Raw genomic sequence first — 22,888 nt, 5'->3', positions numbered from 1 at the left:
TGCGGTAGCTGCAGAAACACAAAAGACAGCTGCTCTCTCAGTATGTTGCTCAAGTCATGATGAGGGACTGCAACAGTCTCTCTAAAACAGAAACGTAAATCACATCAAAGTGATTCAATGGCAATACGCCGGAAGGTAATCAGTGCCAAAAAATATTTTCAAAGTTGGAAAAACATAAGCCACTTGAATGGATCAAGGTTTTCTTTAACTATATTTCATTGCTACGGTCAAGTTAAAAATAAAAGCCCGACCCCCCCCAAATAATAAAAATAAATAATAAATAATAAAATAAAAATGATTTGATTGCTCATGTAAAACCAAACAAGTATGGGGGAAGGTTATTAACATTTCTATTAACGATCACACTCACAGATAAAGAAAATTTCTCGCCTTTGATTGACTTAAAAAACACATTTTTGGAAAGTGGGAGGTACCCGGGGAAAAAACATGCCAAGGAAAACATGCAAACCCCACGCATGAAGGCTGGTAGTATTTTTCATAAAACACATCTGGTATCATTTTGCCTATGGGAGGTGGGAGGATTCATGCCAGTGCAGTCAAGAGAAGAGAACAACACTGGCATCCAGTTTGTTGTCACATGACTGAGTCTGAGTTGGCCAATATGTTGCTTTCTATGTCCAAGGTGTTTTTTTTGTTGGCTCCACTGAGGTTCTTACAACAAAAAAGCTGTTTGAATTTACTCCATTTTATTTCATCAAGTAGTTGCACAGAATAAATTCGTCTCGGTCAGAATCCATTTTGAAACCTGTCTGAAAGATGATTTCTTATTTTGTGAAACCATTTGATGAAATAAAATGGAGTAATTTCAGCACAGCATTTCTTTCATTGAAAGAACTTAGCTTGATCAGACCATCATTTGTTCGAAGGTGTTTTTGTGAATAGTTGTCTATCTTCTTCTTGACAGTTGATCTCCAGTTTATAACCAAGTCAGCTCCAGTTGTGACTTATTCTAATGACAAGCTAAGTGTTGGGGACATTGATTTGTAGGCTTGGTAAATCAAGTGATGCCTGACAGCTTGTCTATAATATAGAGTGGGAGACCATCATATCCTCGTGGGGATCCTTCATGACCACCACTCTTTTGTCTCATGTTTGAGACCTTATTGTGCTCAGGTTTTCGGTGCTCAGTCATCGACCAGCTAGCATAAATCAGAATTCTCCATGCCTGCCCTAAGGCGGTCCAGCTGTTCATACGTCACAACTCTGAAGCAGTTCTGTTTATGCTGTGCAATGTTTCCACCTTCATTTTGTATTATTGCTTCGGTCATAAATTGTACTAAATGCAAACTTGATGGTGGAAAAAAAAAAGGCCAATTGTACAGTTTAGAGAAAATCCGAGCAAATTACATAAACAGTGCATAGCCAATAGAATCGTCTGGAATCTTCTGACGCGTACCAAGCAACAGACTCAAGATATCACAATCGCCTGTTTGCACTTCATGAATAAATGAACAGAGGCGAGCCTCAAAATATCTGGTGAGAAGGTTTTCTAAAGTGATGAGGCAAAGATTAACCTTTACCAAGTGACAGGGAGGCTAAAGCTTGAAAAAAAGAATGGATCTGCTCACAATCGCAAGCATACAAGCTCATTCTGGAAAGGAGTTGATGTCCTGGTTTGGGCTTGCATGGCTTCTTCTCAGACAGGCTCATTAATCTTCATTGATGGAACATGTGATGGTATCAGCAAAATGAACTCAGACGTCTACAGAAATATTTGCTCTGCCAATTTCAAGCAAATGGAGAAGATAGTAATGCCGAAAACATGTTGCCAACAAAGGAGGACATCGGGTCAAAGAAGTTTTAGAAAGGCCAAGTGAGGCGCCACACTGAAAGTAAAAAATAAATCTGCAATATTCCAAAAAGGATTTTGAGATTTGCGAAAGGCGAGGAAAGCATTACAAAAAGAATGCAAACGTTCGGCGATGTCACCGGGTCACACGTTATTCAACAGTGTTACAAACGTGAGTTGTCACTTGTTCAGAAAACCCACAAAAAAAAGTTAACTGATTTTTTTCTAGGTCAAACCCAATAGTCTGCAGCAAAAATAATGGTATTCTTTTGGAGGCGGAATATTTATTGCACAATTTCTCCTTTCCGAATAAACAGACAGAAGCAAAAGAGCTGACAAATTCCATCTATCCATCATGTCACAAAATGACATTCTTTTCTTGCATGGCAGATATCAATTCAGTTTTATTTTGGATTCTCTCATATCTACTGAAATAACTGTTGCACAGTAACATCAAAGTTAGACGATGAAGTCTTGCCGTTTTCAACTGGAATATTAATCACAATGATTTATTATTGAACATACCGCAGGTTGTCTTTGTTTGATATTTTATATTTAGTAGACGATATTTGCTTAACCTTTCAAAATTAGGCCGCGCTGTCCAATTGATGAATTATTCATGGGAACCAAAAAGAAGCTTTTAAAGATCTTTTCTGTTTTGTTTTAATCCTTCAACAAGCCGGATTCCTTCTTTTCACAGGGCTGTGACCAGCAAGCTCATTGCTGACTGTCCCAAGAAATGTCAGAAGGTCGACAGCTGTTATCATGGGGGCCCTTATCTTTCACTTGCAGGTGCACAAGCACAACAAAGACGACCTGCACTTGATTTCATGGCCAATTAAAGCCCCCCAATATACAGTTACTCTTATCAACAGATCATTGTACGACACGGGGAAAGAGCCAAATAGCAAAATTCAGCATTTTTTTTTTCAGTGTTTGTTCAAAGAATTGCTGAAAAAACAAGATGCACATTTACAGTAATGCCTTTGGTCAGCTTAGCTTTAGCACTTTAATAGTGAGAGCGAAATAAAATAAGCATTGAACAATTGGTTCATCTTTCTAGCGCAGTATTATTACACTTCTATACGAGCAAAATATGCATGTGCTCTATAATGAGGTTGAAAATCTTATTCTCAAGAAACTTATGCAAGGGTTTCACAGTAATCAAAATAAATCTTTGATGAGCAACAGGAAGCATTTTTTTTCCCAAGAAAGAATTTATGAGTCAAAGCAGATTGGGTACGCACTGAAAATCCAATGATCATCTGAGCCATGGAAATCTTAAATTTTAGACTAGTTGTGTCGCCATAACAGACCTCAACAAAATGAAAAGTGGGCCCATCTTGGTGACAAACATGTCAATGACTTCTCAGTTACAGAACATTTCGTGCCAGTCTGGCCCTGATTATACCTGACTCAGTATTTCTCTTACCAGTCTTTTGAGACGGTCTCCTTTATTTTAGGGTTAGTTTACTGGGAGTTATATAGTGCATTCTGGAATACACCCCAAGTGAAAACAATGCCATAGAAAATGCAGAGCCAAAACATTGGAGGGAAAAATTCCAAATAGACAGTATCAAACTTGAGAATAAAACAACATTTTGTGTTTAAACCAAGATACCTGTGATGCCTTTTTGTATTATTTTAATGAAATGCATCTGAAGCAACAGTCATGTTTTGAGATTAAACGAGAAGGAAGTAAAGTTTGAAGAATTTCGAGCGAGTCATTATGGAGCTAAGGGATTCGTTTACATTTCCAGCATCCAAATCAAGGCGGCGTCATTTGTAGAGACGAGATCAAGCAATGTCTCGGCATTAAAGTTTAATTCAAACCTAATACAGGAAACGGTGGGAGCCTTTTTTCTCTAAAGGTTTGTTTAATCATCACACGCACATCTTTGATCGTCTTCCCCTTCTTTAATCTGGGTGCATGCACTCATGGCCTCCTGCCTTTTCGGTCTCTCATTCCAACTTGTTCTTCTTCAACCCGTCTGTCTCCTTGTACTGCTTTCCTTTCTGTTGACAAAGCATTACAGAGCCGCTGCGTCTTGTGCTGCCTAATTGGTCCACATAGACTAATTTAGCATCTAATTACCAAGTTAGATTTTGTGCTTTAAAATTTTCAGGGCCATGTTTTGCCTTCTGACAACGTTTGTGATTCTCAAGGCTATATAGCACCTTGTGTAGCATTGAACCGTTTGAATCGTACATTGTGAGAGGAATATAGACAAGACAGAATGCATTTTAAAAGTCAAAATAAATAAACGGTAATGACCTAATGGCCGTAAGTGCAATAGAGGATGTTGTGAAAAAAAATGATTATTCAAGTACCGGTGAAGCTGCTGGCATTTTTAAAATGGATTGCAAGTGCCCACTTGGCAGCAGTGATCTGGACTCACCCTGGCCCATTTTACATAATCTGCCCCTGGAGGTCTGCTTGCAGTTCCTTCTGAACTTTGCTCTCCTGCATGGACTCGAGCAAATCAGTTCTGCAAATTTTCAAGTAAATCAGAGGAACTGCATCGAGTGGCAGCGAGGCAAGTCAGCTGTGCCCACGCCCACTACGGCGCAAACCACCATTTCCATTCGCACACATCTGATCGAAGCTGCCAATGCGGATATTGCCACTCCCTGCGCCAGATTTAGACTGGGCACAAAGATCGAGCACATGGAGTGAGGCTGTGGCCTATTGGATGGAACCAACACTGCCAATTAATCCTAATGACAAACCTCATTTGTATTCTTGTCTCAGTTGACTCATTCACTTAGTCATCCCAGACAAAATGTAAGTAAAAATACAAGTAAAAAAATGCAACTCATCAATGAATCACTCACTTTATGTGAGTCACTTGCTCACTCACAGCCTAACAGCACTCACTCTCGTACCTCAGGGAGACTCTGATTGACGGTAGGAATTAATGATTCACATCACGTTAAATTTGTCCCACAAGGTTTATCAATTGGTTGAGCGTCAGAGATTTCACACTAGATTTTCTAAAGTCAAATGAATGCGCCAGCTACACAATTCAAAAAGACCTCAGAATTTTCATCCAAACTTCTGAAACATTAAAAGACTTCGACATGTTTGACCTGATGTAAGACTGCAACACCTCACGCTACACTTTGGTGCACCTTGTAGAATAAGCAAGCATAAAAATAATTGCTGCACTGTCTTTAGAGCCCTTGTCTGACAAGTGAAAGTGAATTTGGAAAAAATACCTTCAAGGTTTGTTTTAGACTGGTGACATTTTGACCCCGAAACCGATTAATTGCATTTTAAATGAGGGGGATGTGTTTCAAAATCCAAACTCGTAGCTCTAACACATTTTTAATGTCAATTGTCTGTCAGTTTTGTAGCATGCATTAACTCCGTGTGCTTCAGGATAAGAAACAAGATGGCAGTACAGTTAAAATGCATATTAAAAAATATAATAAACAAACAAACAGCTTGTGAGAAGAGCTGTGTTTTAAGGTGATATTTAGTTTTAGACCACAATCAGTACATTGTGCTCAACTTTACTATTTTCACTGTACATGTGTAGGAAGACAAGCCTGGTAGATAAAAAAAAAAAAAAAAAGTTTACCACAGTTTTTGATCTATTTTTATTGTTTTGTGTTGACTCGTTGGGTTTGGAAATTTAGCACCATCTTTGGTGTGGTTGACAATTACTTCATCTGTAGTGGCAGCAGGAGTGTTGGAGTAGGTGTCAGTAGCGCACTGCTAATTGGCAAAGCAACCTCATGGAAGACCAGCAAGAGCAGCACTTTCCAATGTATTGGCTCACGGGAGCATTTTACAAAAAGCAACAGCTCTGAGTGTGAGAAAAAAAAAAAAAAACTAGCCCGATGTGGCTATCACCTCAGGTTGAAGTCTATTGTTGACTATGGTATGACTAACAGTAACAATTTGGACTCCTCTTATTGGCTCTCATTTGCAGCAAATGTGTGGCTGGCTGAACTTTGCCATTGTAAAACTTTGAATTGTTCTTGCAATATCCTTTCATTGCTGCTGAAATGTTGAAGCTGTAATTGGGGAGCTGGCCAAAGTGCGTATCAATAGATGTGCAAGGTGGTGATCGGGTGCGGTTCTCGGATCAGAGGTTTAGAGCTGCTGAGCTCTCGCCTAGGCAAGCTCCATTCCACAGCAATTACATTCCCTCATTTACGTATGAAAGGGAAGCATAACACTTTTGGATGAAGGTGGTGATTATGTCATGAAATCAGATAAAGGTTATTTAAATGTTGAGGCAAAGAGGACTGGTTGGATTTAAAATACAGAATATGGCAGAGACGTCTAACCTTGTGAATGGATGTTTGCATGGCATTTACAAAAGGGAAAGAAAAGAATTACTCTTAAAAACTATTTTTAGGCCACCTACACATTTAAAGTGACCATTGTAAAGTCAGAATGCTTGCCTGGGCAACAATCTCTTAACAGCATGGCGGAACAGCGGTGCCGTTGTTAGGACTGCCACCTCACAGCACGAAGGTTCTCCATCCAGCCTTGAGCCTTTCTGTACTCTGCTTGTCCTTCATGTGCCTTTGCCGCTTCTGTATAGGTGGTCCAGAAAGAACATGGAGGTTAATTGTAGACATTAGGTTGCCCTTAAGTACAGAAAATGCATGAATGAGTGGCTTTCAACACATTGTATAAAATGATTGGATGTACTTTTCTGAAAATGTCACTCCACTATACCTATCGCAAATGCATCATTTACAAGAAAAAAAACAACCATATTTTTTCCAGAGTATGTCACTTTGGTAAATTTATTTTGCAAGACCGAGACCAAGAACAATCTCAGTTGCCTACCTGCATTTGGAAAAAGACACCAAAGTGTGCATTGCTTCACTTAAACCATTTAAAAATATAGAATCTCGGCTGAATGGATGGATGAATGGATGGATGAATGAATGGATGAATGGCTAGATAGATAGATAGATAGATAGATAGATAGATAGATAGATAGATAGAAAAATAGCAGACTCACTTCCTCTCACACACACATGTACGCACACACACACACACACACACACACACACACACACACACACACACACACACACACACACACACACACACACACACACACACACACACACACACACACACACACACACACACACACACCTGTTAAGATTTAAGAATAGCCTTAGCAATATACTTGAATGATGGTCTTTGTGTTTATTGGATTAATGTCCACTACGTGATACATTTACAGGAAATTGTCCGATAATGGCAAAGAAATAATTTACATTACACTATCTTCCGTGATAAATGATCTACAATATTGCATTTGTCCTCGTGTTACTACAATAGCACCACAATTATGTAATTCATGAGGTGGTGAATAGGCAGAGAGGGTGAAAATCGACATTTTCTTTTCTCGGCAGCCATGGCTGAAATAAAAGCAGTCCACCCACAAACAAATAATATATATATTAGTATAGATATTTCGTCTGTGTTTTGATTAGGGGAGTGATAAACATACACAAACACTGTTAAACATTGACAAATACTCATCGCAAAGCAAAAAGGTCGCGGTCTTTTGTTTTCTTGTTTGCCACAGAGCCAATTACTTTTCTGGGGGGGGGGGGATGCTCAGCTCGCACTTCAGAGCAGAGCTGCAGAACATTTTGGCAAGGAAACATTTTCACAAACACACAAAGAGGAATTCAACTGAATGTAGCGCTGTGGGGCTTTTTGTGTTCCAGTCGTAAATGAGTCACCTGCATGCGATTAACAGCTCTAAAGCAATCCATTCTGTCAAAGTGAATTTGGGAATCATTTTGTAGCTGAAAAATATTTGGAACCTCTCATTCAGTCAAGATAAAAAAGATCCAAAAAACAATCTGAAGGTTAATGGAAAGCTAAGCTTATTAAATAGTAATCATTAGATCCATTTTGTTCTTTTTTCAACATTTTATTTTGCGGTTAACACTTCTGCCGAGTTTTCAAGTATGAAAGGCATTCTTGCATTTTGTAACTAACTACACAATTGTGTGCTTGTCTGCTTCAATATTAATTTAACCGCATCCCGCCAAGAATTAATTAATGAGCGTATTAAATGATATCCCATGTGTGCGCTCAGCAAATCTGCGACTCAACTTGCTCTTCCACTGATTTGCAACAAGAGAGTGGAAGAGAGAAATGTGAGCTTCTTCAGTTTGAAATATCCAATAGAAAGAATTTTGCTGTGAGACACTCATGTAAAAGAAATCCGAATTTTAGGGACAGTAAACTGATCGTGGAAATGCCTCATATCACATTCAACACATTTCCAGTCATACAATTTTGGAAAACATCGGCGTTATGATGAATGAAATCATTAAAGAAAATGCTCAGTGACAATCAAAACTCAACCAGAATTTTTTTTTTTTACCCATTTTTATTATTTGCTTTTTTCCATGATTATCTAAATTGACATGGTCATGGAAAAACAATTTCCAACCTTGTTTCATTTCAACTCGTCTGTGATTTGTAAACTGGAGCATGCCTTGCAAACGTGTCATGGCTGACATGAGCGATAAAAAGCAAAAGCTCTGTCTAATGAGTTAACATAAAAGCTGATTAAAGTATTTTGTTTTCACGTTATAATTCAGATGACTGAAAGTAAAAGAGATGTGCAAAAGAAAACAATATATCATAGCTACGCTGCTCATACATGGTGCAGCACACCATCTGTAGTCTTCTTAATATTTATAATAATAAAAATAACAAGAGATAATTTATGTAAGATTTAGTGAAGATGCCTCTGCATAATGATGCCAGATTAGATCAGGCACTAAACAAACATTGCTGGCATCCCAAGGGCACAAAGTAGTCTGTACAGAGCGGGTGGGGGAGGGGCAAAAAAAACACCAGGTTGTACTTTGCAATTTGCAATACTGATGAATTACAGGTCAGCAACCTCTGGGCCCTTGTCGTGGTGGTCACAGGGAGCAAAGGACAAGGAGAAGAAGCGGGAACGAGAGCGAGGCTGCTAGAGGCTCTAATCTCTGTTTGCAGTGCAGCTCTCGATGGCGGCCAGCAAATAAATCTGCCAAGCAGCAGCAGCAGATTCATAAAGTCCCTCAGGTGACTCTGTTCATTTATCTACATTTGCCAGGGTTTGCAGCTGCCAAAAGCAGGTGGCACACTTTGGATGGGAAACTGTTTTTTCTTTTTTTTCTTTAAAGATGTGGGCTGGGTAAAAAGCGACACTGAGAGGCTACTGGGGGAAGGGTTAAAATGGTGGCATCAGGTTGCAAAAGGTTACAAGGGTGGCATGGCGTGAGTGGAAGCCGGCCGCCATCAAATATGTTGCAATGAAAGTCAAAATTGAAATGGAATTGCTCTCCTTTCTAATTTCCTCTCCTCAAAATCAATTTCTAGATTAGTGTACAGAGTCAAAGGCAGCGCCTGCACGGGGGCAATGGAGGGGAGGCAGAAGCGGCAGATAAGAAATTATAGATGGAAATAATCTGGGAATCTATTTCCTCTCCTTCCTTCTTGGGTGGGCTGCAAATAGAGAGAGGGAAATTAAAAGTCGCCGCGGTGCACCTCATTGCAGCTAGCACTTGTTGGCCCCCCAACAGCTGCTGGCAATACACAATGGCTGCCTGATTTAAATGAATGCGCCACTCACCCGAGTCATCACATTTTGTCATCCAGCACCCGACCATATAATTGGAGGGCGTTTCCATTTATAATAGTAAAACATTTCTGGAAAATCTGCAATATCCGTATTTTGTCTCAGCAAAAAGCACTTGTGACACAGATATGTAATCACTCTGAAAGGAAAGTAGCATCAAATGACAGATTAGTTTTAATTACCCTTTTCAGCACATTTAAAAAAAATAAATTCTGAAGCACTTCTAGGTTATAGTGAGACGCTGCGTTAATGACGTGTATAGTGCAGAAATGTCTCAATGCTGTCGTGAAATTTTCCTCACAGCCTTTTTTTGCATTTGATTGCGTCTTTCTCTTTAGAGGCTTTGAAATAAAGGCAGTGAGTAAATGCAAACACAGATGAGTCTTTAAACAGCCTTGCTCACAAGGCTTCTCTCACACGCTGGCATGAATATGACGAGTGCGTCTTTCTTTCCAGGAAATACATACCGCCAGTGAGGATAAACATCTATCAACGCCATTCAAATGTTGAACACATTCATATGTAGAAATAATCAAGAAATACAGGATTTTGATTGATGTTTTCTATCCAATAATTTATTGAGCTGCAATTTTTTTTGGGTGGTTGTTTTCTCTGTCAACTGAAGTATCACCATCTGCCTAAAGTGTCCCTTGCTGTCTTGCCGGCGCTTGATGCCGGCTTCCAACGTTGAGGATATTATGCAGGCATCCAGTGCGATAACACATCATTAGAGATGGTGCATTGCTGCTGACTATATTTTTTAAAAGCAGGTCAGGGATACGGAACAAGGAGAAAAGTGCAGGATTGGCAGATTCCAGCCGATGCATGTGGTCAAGTCTTCGCAGCATCATGCCCACTTTGACATTGAAGCATTTTTTAGCACGAAAAAATGCATTCAAAGCAGAATCGTCGCCTCACAGGAGAAAGTTTGCAAAAACATATTTAAAAAGAATAAAATGCGTTTGTATTATTTCCGCTGTGGGTGATAGGATGGGGAATAGAATTTGCGATTTCTTCAGAAATGGACAATGCTGACAAATGCTATCAGAAAGCTCAAATTCATTGCAATAAGGGAAATAGAGGTGTGAAGGTAGACAGACTCACTGTCCTTCCCCACATTTATGCTGATGGTATACCATACACATTTTTGGTACCGGCTTCCCATTTGGAATTAGCTCATAAATATATAAAGTAATTGAAAAAATGTTTTTTTGCAATATAATTAAAAAATATAAATACTACCTTTAATCACCCGGCTTAACAAAGTTTACCGAGATTGCTTTTTATTTTAATGCACAAAGTGTTTTGGTGTGTGTGTGTGTGTGTGTGTGTGTGTGTGTGTGTGAGTGAAACTCGTTGGGATGGAGTTGATGAATGTTGCAGTAAATTCCACTTTTTCATTTAATGCTTCAGTTCCTTAAGCAAGTCACTCGCTAGGAGAATTTGGGCCCATTTTGCCCCTGTGGTCACATTCCAAGACAACGTATGTAAGTTCTTGATTTGTGTTTGTGTGTTATATAAAAACAAAGCATCGATAGAGGCGTCCAAAAGCATCTAGCAGCCTTTCAGAATGTTGATTTGTGCCAAATGCAGTCAATTGAATAGAGTGCCATCGGAAAAGTCTGTCGACGGATGTCTTGCCATGTTTTCTTGGTGTATACTTTCCTCCTATGGACAAAAACAACTTTAGTCTATAAATATTTGTCTTTCATCATGCGCCGGGCCTATGATTGAGTGGCGACGTGTCAATGTCATCCAGGATTGACTGCAGTCCTCCAAAGGATAACTGCTACAGCTAATGGATGGAGGGGGGTGGACATGCAGTCACTGACAAAAAGTGACAAATGTCCCCAACAGCCCATGAAAGCTAAACTGTCGTGTATCAGAACTCTTGTGGCAGACCAACATTTTTTGTTGGTGTTTATTTTTTATTTTTTTTTGTCCCATTTTTGACACAAGCTTATTTCTAGGGGATATGTTCAAATTAAACATTTTGATTGTTTCCCTCTCTCCATCTGTGAGTGCGACATATATGACCAGAAATAAGGAAGAGGAGGTGATTCTTGCATATGGCAAAAGATAAATCACCTTGAAATCAAGCCAAGTCTGTTAATGACTTTGTGGCTGCGTGCTTGAAGAAAGAACTTCATCATGTGAAGTCTATTCTTAGACGTGTGTCTTCACATTCTGAGTCCATTACACATTTGTTAAAACTTGAAATGATCAAAGTTGGATCTCAACGTTTTTATTCTCATGTTAATTAAGATGATTCTTTTGCTTGATTTCTTTGTTTTTATTCCAATTTATTTACTGGCAGGCTAATTTATTATCATTTAAAGAGTTGTCTATACCCTAATCTATGATGAAATTGTTTTGTACTGTTTTGAACTACCCAGTTAACACTTTTTGATGTATTCCCCAGAAATAGCGATGTGACACATTTTCCGAGTCAAAGTGATGAAGTTATATGGCTGCCTGAATGTTCAATTATTTGACAATATTAGGAAGGAAATTGCAATAGAACTCTTAGCTTTCACCATATTTTGAGTTAGTTATTTCTGAAAATATGTACCGCGTTGCAGATGATTGGAAGGCATCTTATGAGAAAATACAATTGACAGCACACATTTCGTCTGTCGAACACACGATGCACAACTCCGGGGTATGAGTGGATGTAATTACATAGTGTATAATGTGCGCTCTATGTCGACAGTGCTTTGCTGCTTTTTTTTTTTATGGAAAAGGAAGAGAAAAAAAAAACACCGTGCTCATAAAATATTAAATGTACTCTGTTGTTGATATTACTCAGTTTTCCAGAGACAATATTAAAGCTTCCATGAAAAGAGGCGCATACCGTTTGAAGACTGCAGATGATTTGACCACGGTTGCTAATTTTCCTATTAATGGCTCTCGCTGCCTGCGCAAATGTTCTGATCTGTCATCATTTATCATAATCAATTTTGCGGGGCCTCCCATTGACCTCGTCATCTGGTCTACCTGCTGCAGCCCTTTGGTATTTTTTTTTTTCCATCTCATTAATTTAACAAATTTCAACAGTGTGCACTCTTTACACGTTTCATTTCTTTGGGCATTATTTCAGTTTTTGTCTTTGTTAAGTTTCACGCAGGCTTAGTAAACAATGCAAGGTTAATGACTTGGCCACCCTGCTATTTTCTCACGGCTTCGCAGATGTGTATTCAACTGCTCGCATTTTTTATACACACATTAGTGAGGTATTTAAGTAGGAGTTAAAAGAAGAAAGAAAAAATAATGGAAAGAAAGGAAAATCGACACACAATTGTGCTTGATGCCGTTGCTGGCAAGTCTACAACATCTAAGCAACTGGGGTGGTGCAAAAATTGATTAATCACCCCTGAGCAATACAATACGCCTGCAATCAATCTAGCCATGAAAAGACCAACCTAGATTTTGTCTAAATGAATACTTCTGGTTAAGTGTTTGTTTTTAAATTCGCTCTAATACAAGAAGTCATGATTATTTTTTTTTTATTGAAGGGGAATTAAATTGTCATTCTGCTGTGTATTCTGTGTTCCGTGCAAGGACAGATGTGAGAATATGATGGGCCAAGTTCTGGTTTGCTTGTAAGGGCACCTTAACAAAAGTCAGGATGCAGACAATGACTCAGATTTGATGTTTTTCTTTTTGCTCCAGGTCACAAAACTATGACCATCCAGTTCCAAAAATTTAAAACTTAAGTGGTTTAAAAAGGTGCGCAAGGTAATACAAGTAAACAAAAAGAAAGAGCAAAGCACAGTAATGTTAAAGTTTCAACCAATCCACGTTGGACAGAAGGGCCCAAAATCATCCAAGCACAAGGACAAAATGCAGAATGGAACAAAAGGACTTCAGTGAGCCACATCGAGGCAGCAGGTGTGCGAGTGCAGCAGGTCCATATAAGTGGGTGTGGCAGGTGTGAAGGTGGGAGGAGGCTGACAGATGCAGACTGACTGAACAGATGCAAGCGTGAGTGGGACGGGGCACCACAAGAAGCCGCTTCTAAAGAGTCCATGACATTAACTTTTTACACAGAAGCACCGCGTTTGAGGCAGATAAATATAAAAAATGGCACCGGGGAATTGCTAGTATGTGGAGGACGCAATGTAAATCTATTTGACTGGACTGATTGTTGCAAAAAATAGTCACAAAGTTATACTTGGATTCACAAGAGGCAACATTGATTTCCTCACCTACCTGACTTTAATCAGGTAAACCTGAACTTGTCATAGTCAAGCTGTTTTTACGCGGTGAAGAATCAGAACACTTTTCCAATCAAAGCAAATTGGACCAGAACAATCTGTGCTCCTCAGCGCAAGTTTGGGCTGCAAGTGCAAGCAGCTGCTAGAACATTTGCAAGAGAAGCAAAACATGTTCATGTGTAGATGTCATGATCTTTGAAATACTGTTAGTTATGCTAGCAATTTTTATCTAGCTATATTTAGAATGGTGCATTAGTTCAAACAGTGAAAGCGCCAGGAAGGACATCATGATAGCAAAGGCTTCATCCCAGCAACAACTGCTGCAACGATTGAACGTTATATTTATTTTATTTAGTTTATTTTTTGTTTTCTTTACTTTTTTTGTTTAGTTCCAAATTACAGACAATGACTCTTTATTCTCTGGAGATAATCTTAGAAATGGCCTCCTTGTGTCACAACGCTGGCATTTATCAAACAGGCCGATTAAAAAGACGCCACCGAAGGCTTTTGTGATTTTAAGACATGCGATCCAAATACACCTAATTTGTTAAATTGTCACTGAACAAAATCAGTAATGCGGAAAGGTTGTACATTACAAAGCGTGTAATTCCTCTGGATATCTCACATGCATGTGACAGACACAAATAGCATATTTCTCTTATTCATAAGTAAACAAGCCCAATCTATTGATTTTCAAAGCAAGCTGCTTGATTATGTCTTCATTTTTTAAGCGTGGTTGATTTTCAAATGAGGTTAGGGAATTTCAGATGCAACGGTTAGCGTTACGCTTGTCAAGGTTGCTTGCATGCGCACATCGCATATTTGCGGGCTGCGCTTAATGTGGCAAATGGCTTTTGATGCACATTTGGATTTACATAACATCGGAGGAGGGCTGCGGTAAAGGATTCCCTTAGCACCAAAGGACATGGAAGATACTGCGGCGTATTAATGACTGCCTCTTCTCGCCGGCAAAGAATCAAACAGAAATTTCAAGCAGGACACACAGAGGGTGAGGCAGGGCAGGGAGAGATGAGACAGATTTCAGCATCACAGCCAGACGTCGTGGATTGCTGCTTGTGGAACTTCAGGACCGTCCTATCCTCGGCTAGGCTGCTCTTCACTTCTTCTCACACAAGCTTGTGGACAAACAGATGCTACATCTTGTCTTTTTCAATAAAACATCCCGAGCATTCAGCCTGTGTATACGCTGGGATTTGTGTGTCATTATTGGGTCACGGACAAAAGCAGAGCCAGCGCAGAATCACTCCGAGGATCAATAAGGCATGTTTACATATTCACTCTTTTTAGGTTCTAGCAGCACAAAGCCGCATCATTTACTCAGACTGAATTAGCTAGCAAGATAAGGGGCCAATGTGTTTTCTATGTGCTTAGACATTTGAAACACTGGGCTGATTTATTTAGATTGTCCCCATTAATATCAAATCTAAGTAATGAGGCGTGATGATCATGTGTACTTGCTGCAATAATGATGAGAATCACACAATAATAAAGAGGCGGCTCTCAGAGAGAGAGAGAGAGAGATGAGGCTCGGCTTGCTTTCCAGGCACAGTGGCACTAGCTTGAACAATTACAGTACCTGTGAGCATTCGCTGCTTCCGTTGCGCTGTAAATCAGTTGCAGCGGAGAGGAAAATCTCACAACAAAATAGCACCCGCCGGAGCTTGGCTAACCCCAACTTTGCACATTTTATGATAATGATGAAGTGTATCTCTGCAGCAAACATAAACCAGACAGCAACGGCATTGCAGCTGTTCGGATCGGGCAGTGCGTCAAAGAAAAGTAAACGTGCGATGCATGAGAGCTTTGCATGCCTCTTTGTCTTCATAGACTCACTGGACAATTTGCAATTTTAGTATTGACACATGAAGTTGATGCACAATTTGTCTTTGCGGGCCACAAAAAAATGATGTGACGGGCCGTATCTGGCCCCCGGGCCTTCAGTTTGACATCTGTGTCCTATACAAAATCTGTAAAATATGCCTTCACTAAGAATCATTATCATATTTGGCAATGTTTGTAATCTTAACAGTACTCGCTTATTAAATTAATTTCAATTCGATAACTATTCGATTCCATAGGTCCACTCAAGTCCTGCTTTTCTATAGTAGGTATAGCATTGCTTTTTTGGTAATGTACTACTGTCGTCCATCCATTCAATGGTAAATGGAATCTTCTTAGAATGTTTACTCATTCACTGCCAAATGTCCATTGGGCTGGCATGAATGAGTTCAAGGATGCATTGAAGTGATCCGTTGTGCTGTTTTCTATTTTTGTTATTTCCTTAACACAATGTGACCTCTTATGAAAAGAAACAGAAATGAGCAGCCGTAGGCTATGTTTAAAATTTACATTGATTGTAATGGTCAACAATTCCTCATTGACCTCTTTGACCACCGACTGGAATGGTCTAGCAGCTGTATTTTTCTTCTTTTTTTTATCTGGCCCGGTGACAGAAATGTTACGGCTTTGGCTGCCACTGTGATTTGATGCTTTATTCAGCTTTGGGCCCACCGTTCCTTTGTGACTGATGAGGACTTGACACTGGTCACAGCTCCGTAACCAGCGAGCCTCTTGACGTTCCATCATGAATTTCAAGCCATTTCATTCGTGATGCACCCTCTTGCTTGGCTCATGGCATGGCGGGTTTCATATCCTTCACATTTCTGCTCATTTCTTCAAGAACATGAATAGCTTAACGGCAATTTTATCTTGATTACATTTTGACAGTAAAAAGCAGCACTTAACAAAGGTCTTCAGGTGGAGAGCTTACCAGTGCAAGTTAAGTGTCTGAATTTAGACTTAAATTGAGAGAATTTATTAATTCAAAAATATATTAGTGGAAATATTCTCTTGACTGAAATATAAAAGGTAGGGAATCATTTTACACCACAACCTCCAGTTAGTTTTCCTCCTTGGAGCAGTCTGTATCATAACAAAGTCATGAACTTCAGTTCAGCTGTACTATAAACATTATAAATGGAACATTAACTACGTGCAGTGTGAATTGTACTTAGTATGAAATTGGTGACAATTTACACATTACAATGGCTGCCTAGATGTGACCAACCCACGTTTTTTTGAGAAACAAACCATCATTCATTGATTCGGAATGTCCCTGCTAAGAGTGAAACCCAAACGCAGTACACGGCAGACAGTTCTGGAAGAAAAACAGGCGAGATGGAAGACATGGGGACACACAAAAGGGGGAATGGTGAGCCCACTTATGCTCGAGTAGCACAGGCTGTGAGATGGAGCATTTTGTTAAGAAAGGTCTAAAAGGTACTCAGGGCGACGGGGGTGGACGGATTTGAAGGTGAGGAAAAGAAGTTGGCTGGGGATTTTTGAACCCAATGAAGATAATGATGTTTTTTTTGTAATGATTTTATCACATTATTGGCTAAATGTTGACGTACTAATCAAAAACCACCTATTTGCATTTTTGAAAATGAAAATTATATTAGGACCAATCAGACAAATGCATGAATAAATATTTGGATGTATGTGTTCTTTATTATTTTTGTGTCTGTCTTTTTGCCACAGATTGCATGTCAGCTCCGGGCGATTGTGCTGGTTGCTTCTGTTTTCGGAATAAATATCAATGCAAACAAGTCTCTGGTATGTCATTTTTCTCTCACTTGAAATGAATATATCCCTCAAATGTTTCGGTATATCATATTTTAAGGATCGTAAAGTTTGTCTTACAATTATAGAATTATGAAGATCCCTATAACATAATCTATCTTTTTCTTTTGGGCTCAGCATGCAGGTGTCACTACAAATGCTAAAACGACATGCAATCTGTTTGGCAGGCTTTGATGAAGCACTCTCAGTATCTTGTCAATCAATAGCCCTCTGCTGGGCTTTTCTGAGCATGCCTTCCTTGGGATGCCACTTAGACTTTTTTTTATTCTCCCCTCTGTGTACTAGTGTCAACTAAACAGTATTGTGGCATGAGCAATCGCTCAGGAGGAGGCTTAGTGAACATCAGGCACGGAGCCCATGCTGGAAAAAAAAAATCATTCTATTAATTAATGGTGCAATTAAAGTTTTGTCATTGACATGCCACTAGCTGACAGGGATGGATGGGGCTCTCGGTCCTACACAAGACACGAGCGCATCGATAATGAATGGCAGCTATTAGCAGCAGGTTTGTGCGGTGATGGGGCCACCTGCAAGGGCTTGGCTTCCCCACCTCGCCATGTTCCCGTTCCTTCCCAAGCCTTTTAACTGTTGCCAACACTTTGCTTTCTTAAGCTTACTCTTCATTTAGCATGCTCCTAATTTCACTCTGCTTCTCATTTATGCCGGTAAAAGCTAAACCCCGCTGCTCTAAATGGTTAAAATTAATGTTGGCTAATTCAAGCAGAAAATTGTTTTCCCAGAATATTTGTTGTTGTTATTATCACCCTACTTTGCATTCCTTACTTAATTCAAATGGCTGTAAAGCGCCTCATTGTGTTGAGGAACGCTCCGTGTGACTTTACGACAAGAGTTAAATTGGATTTGAGCCAGCCAGGTATATACTAAATTATCGCCAGGCTCATTCAGGTGTTCTGTGAGCAGAAGTCTTAAAGAAAGAAGCAAGACATAAATGATTTTTTTTTTTACCCCCCAATGCATATTATGTTGTTGCTCATAAGCAAGATGGGAGCTTAAAAATCAACATCAATGGTTCAGCTTTTAATTATTAAAGCCAAAAGGATGCCATGTAATATTAAAATATCTTCAGGCAATCCACACTTGTGGTGTAGGAAGATGGTGCAGGGAGATTGTCAGTAAATGTAAAAAAAAAAGAAAAAATAAGAAGGTTGGATTGAATGGGTTTGGAGAATGACATCAAGATCATAAAGAACAACTAAAGCAGGCTTGTTTTACTGATAGAGCGGCAGGAATGTTTGCATTCCTTAACAAATGCTGAGAGTGTACATTCACACTCGTTTGATTGCCGTGTGATGTTTTCTGTTCTGCGCTGCATGAGCTGCATTCGCAAGATTATGCAAACACAGCAGTAACAACTGCAACTACAGTTCAAGATGATTCCGTGGAAGAAGTTCTATCCAACCATACATGCAATCAAATATTTTGTAACATTTAATAAAGAATAGAGTTTAACATTATGAATTTTTTCTTTGTTCTTGCAGAATTTCAAGACTTTTGAATTTGAAATTACTTTGCGTTGTTCCGGCGAGAATATTTCAGAAGTATCTGACAATAGGACACGCATATACTTAATATACTTGTTATTGTCTTAATGACAAATGTTGACAAAAACAAACAATATAGCTTTTTAGTCTCCAGGGAAGAGAGAGACAAATCGTGTTGTTCGATCGTCATTTTAGCTCTTATTGCCTGGTCTTGCAGAAAATTGGCCAATATCTGAAATGAATCATCTCATCTCGGTATCATCAGCAGTGGAACAGACACTTAGCGACAGTAAGATTAAATCTTAACACATTGCAGCGCTGTTGATTATCTTATGGCGGGCTGGCCGAGAAACTTGCATGTTGTATATATATCCTGTTTGTCAATGGCACGAACCGGCATGTTTTATGGTTACTGACAAGGTTACCTCCTGTTTTGGATTCATGACAAGTTCAGATGCTCTCCGACCTTTTCGCAGCATCTTATTCCGCTCAAATATACAACTTGCTCCATTGCCACATGCGATGACTGATACAAGCTGCAGAAAAGCTTTTAACCCTTTTAGGAAGTCAAAACTAACCTATAAATTTTTTTTGGGCAAGCTGACTGGTTTTTACATGGAAAGAAAAATTCTTTATGGACTGCTGCAATGGCTGAGTATTTTCAGGGTTGTCTTATTTTACGACGATTGCTTCTTCTTCCCTGTAAATCACTGAGAATGTTTACATTTCAGCTAAAATATTTCCTGAGCAGTATGTGATTTTTTTTCACGTTGCTTTCACTTATATAGGTGTCAAAGTCAAGGCCCGGGGGCCAGACACGGCCCGCCGCATCAATTTATGTGGCCCGCGAACACAAATTGTGCATCGACTTCATGTGTCAATACTAAAATTACAAATTGTCTTCACTTTTAAAAAATAGAAAAATTGCATTTATTTTTAAAAATATTTTAAGTTTTTACTACTCTCTGATTTTAAGGGTAATTATTCATAAGTTTGTTGTGTAGCCTATACTGTATACAATAAAAGGCTTTGACATAATGGTCCTCCTAAGAAAACTATGACTATGATGCGGCTCGTGGCAAAAATTAGTTTGGCACCCCTGCTGTAGTAGATTGTATTTGAATTTCAGTTGTTTTTGAGTGGAAATGTAAATAATATATACAGTATAAAAAATAGAATATACAGAATCTCAATCCAATTGCATGTGATTTGTGATCAATACAATGACATGCACCGGCTTCACTTAGCAACTAGCCATCAAGACGCATTGTACACAGTCCTAAAGCTGTTCAAAGTTTAATCACTCTGTTGGGGGTGCGAGAAGCAGTGGATGAAGCGGAATGCGGAAAGCGAATGAAGACGGGGGGCTGCAAGACGCTGAAATGTGAGAGAAGCTCTATCAGTCTGATCAGTCATCCGTTCCCCTCCAATCTCCTGATAGAGCAGGTACCGCAGAAGGTGAAACGATGTGTATCAAAACCTCATGAAGATCGATGGCTTCCTTCTGTCAGCTCTGAGTGAGACAAAAGAGAATGAGCTTGTGGACTCGATATATTTTTTTATATATTTATAGATTGCCGATCTAAATCGACACAAGAGTGGAAGCTGCGGTGAAACACGGGAAATTGACAGCTATTAAAAGTACAAGGCCAAACACCCTCCCCCCTGTCAGCCCTATTAACATTGTGTCAGGAAAGGGTGGTAAATAAGTCTCAGAGAAATGATAGAGGGATATAATGAGTATCTGCGGAATCTCCAGCCAGGTGTGTTTATGTGCACAGCAATGAGGCAAACAGCGCAGCGACAGGTGATAGCGGCTTTAAGAGCTTAGCGGGCCTTCAGATGGGCAGGTCATGGATTGGCATAACAAACACACTTGGGCGAAAAGTGAGACACCATTTCCATTTTTATTCCAACCCTGCAATAATGCCACGTTTACTCAGGCACATAGTCTGTATTTTTTATGATAAAATTGCTGTTGCAATGAATTTTAGATTAATGTTGTATTTGTGTGAGTTATTCCTAGATCACTGACTGCCAACAGATGTTGATCACTGCATTCCCGTATTTCCAAACTGTTTATTTTCTCGCAGGGATGGCACCTCTCTAATGTGTTTCAAGTTATCAACAAGGCGAGTTGCACGCTGTGAGTCAGCTGGCAGAACACAACAGCCAATCAGTGGCTGATGGTAAAATGATAGCAACGCTCTCATTGGCCGAATCAGAACATACAGATATTTTTTTTCGTAACTCCCGGGGATGAAATTTAATGCTGTAAAATTCCCTCAAACTGCGGAAATACAAACTTAACAACATTTATAAAAATGACCGGAAGCGTTTCACTGTAGTTTAGTCAGTGTGAAGCTCAATTTGTACATGTATGAAATGACTTGTGGAAAATGCATTTGAAAAGAGTAGGAACATTTTGCAAGAAAGAAAGCTTGCAGTCATTCTGGCAGCATCCTGCCTGTGAATGAGGCTGCCAATTCTAATGCGTGTGATTTAAGCACAAGGGGCGTTTGTTGTTTGTGTGGCAACTGGTGGGCTGCCAGTTAAGGGCCTTGCTACTTTTTGTGTTGCTACGCATGCTGTTCATTAACTCTTTTCTTCATTCCAGCGTTTAAACCTTAACCTCAAAACCATAACCGCTTTCACACCACACATCCAAAATAATTAAATTGTATTTCTTTATTTTTGCTGTAGACACTGGTTTGATATAAAAAGATAAATAAGACACAAGAGATCAACATAACTGACATCTGCATCTAATAGTCAACAGGACAGCATGTATTTTGCAATAAATGAGTTTTTAGCTTAGCGCTAGTGTAAGAATAACACAGATTGACAAATACTGGAGTGAGTAAGAATTCAGTGACAAATCCTCAACTGGCAACAACTGTGAACCACTGACATCCCCAAACATTTTGCTTTTGTGAACATTCCCAGGCAGTCTCTTTCATTGACCGTTTATTTTGGGAGGTTACTCCTGTCAGTCTCCTCTCAGCCAGGTCTGGAGATTAACTCAACGAGTGTGAAATCCTCCGTTTCTTTCTGTAAGTGAACTCCCTTAGTGTTTTGCTAGCCTGTTGCCACTTGATAACAGATCAAATGTTCCTGTAGACTTTTGAGTTAATGTTGCCGTTGCTGCCGTCGTGTGTTACCTGAATGATAATTAATGAGCTTGTCGTTGAAGAAGCCATGCATCGACATGCACAAATGATCTTAAATGTTTGAGATTTTGAACATATTTGTTAAAGCTTTAGCAATTTCAAACATTTTGACGACTAAGGAAATTTTCTGTATTTTCCCCGAACGTCAGGTCTGCATCGGTAATCTGCGTAATTGCTCTCGGCCCCTCGACGTCCTAGCGCCTCATTGCTGTTTAACGACCTTAAATGACCTCGTCAAACCCCCTGACCCCCCACCCCCGATGAATACGTTTTGGAGCGTGACGCATCCGACATTTTGGCCAATTTTCAAGCTCCTTCCACAGACTAAGTGCCTAGGCAATGCATTCCTGCTGCTGAATACGTAATTACGGATAAGAACGGTGGCAAAATCATCACGGCAATCGCTAGATCCCGTTCAAATATACCCCATGGGTTTGTAACAATCAAGGAATGAACCAAAAAAAGAGTTTCAACACCACAGCAACGTCAGTTCAACTAACTGAAACATCAGTTGAACTGTTAGTCATATCCGATGGTGATAGAAATATGCTGAGTTATTCATTATGGAAGGATAGTACTATGTTGGAAATGGCGTCTATAGTAAAATCATTTCATATCAGCTACAGTGTGTTGCAGGAATGCAGACATATTGTCGTCGCATAATATGCCAGCCGAGGTTCTTCCGCGGTCCAACCTGTCAAGGTTTGGTTGTTTGTTTATAACGTAACAATGATCCCACAAGCGGCATTTGATCATCTTCAACAAATACATTTACCTCCGCAAGGATTGATTTCACTCTCTGCGTCAACCTGCAATGTCCTACAGACAAGGAGGGAGGATATTTTTCTGCTCAGTATTATAGTGCACCACAGCTACAACAAGGATCTGAGAGCAA

This window comes from Syngnathus acus, chromosome 3 (genome assembly GCF_901709675.1).
Source record: "Syngnathus acus chromosome 3, fSynAcu1.2, whole genome shotgun sequence".
Taxonomy (NCBI): Eukaryota; Metazoa; Chordata; class Actinopteri; order Syngnathiformes; family Syngnathidae; genus Syngnathus; species Syngnathus acus.
The sequence above is the reverse complement of the archived record's forward strand: the minus strand, read 5'-3'. Positions refer to the sequence as shown.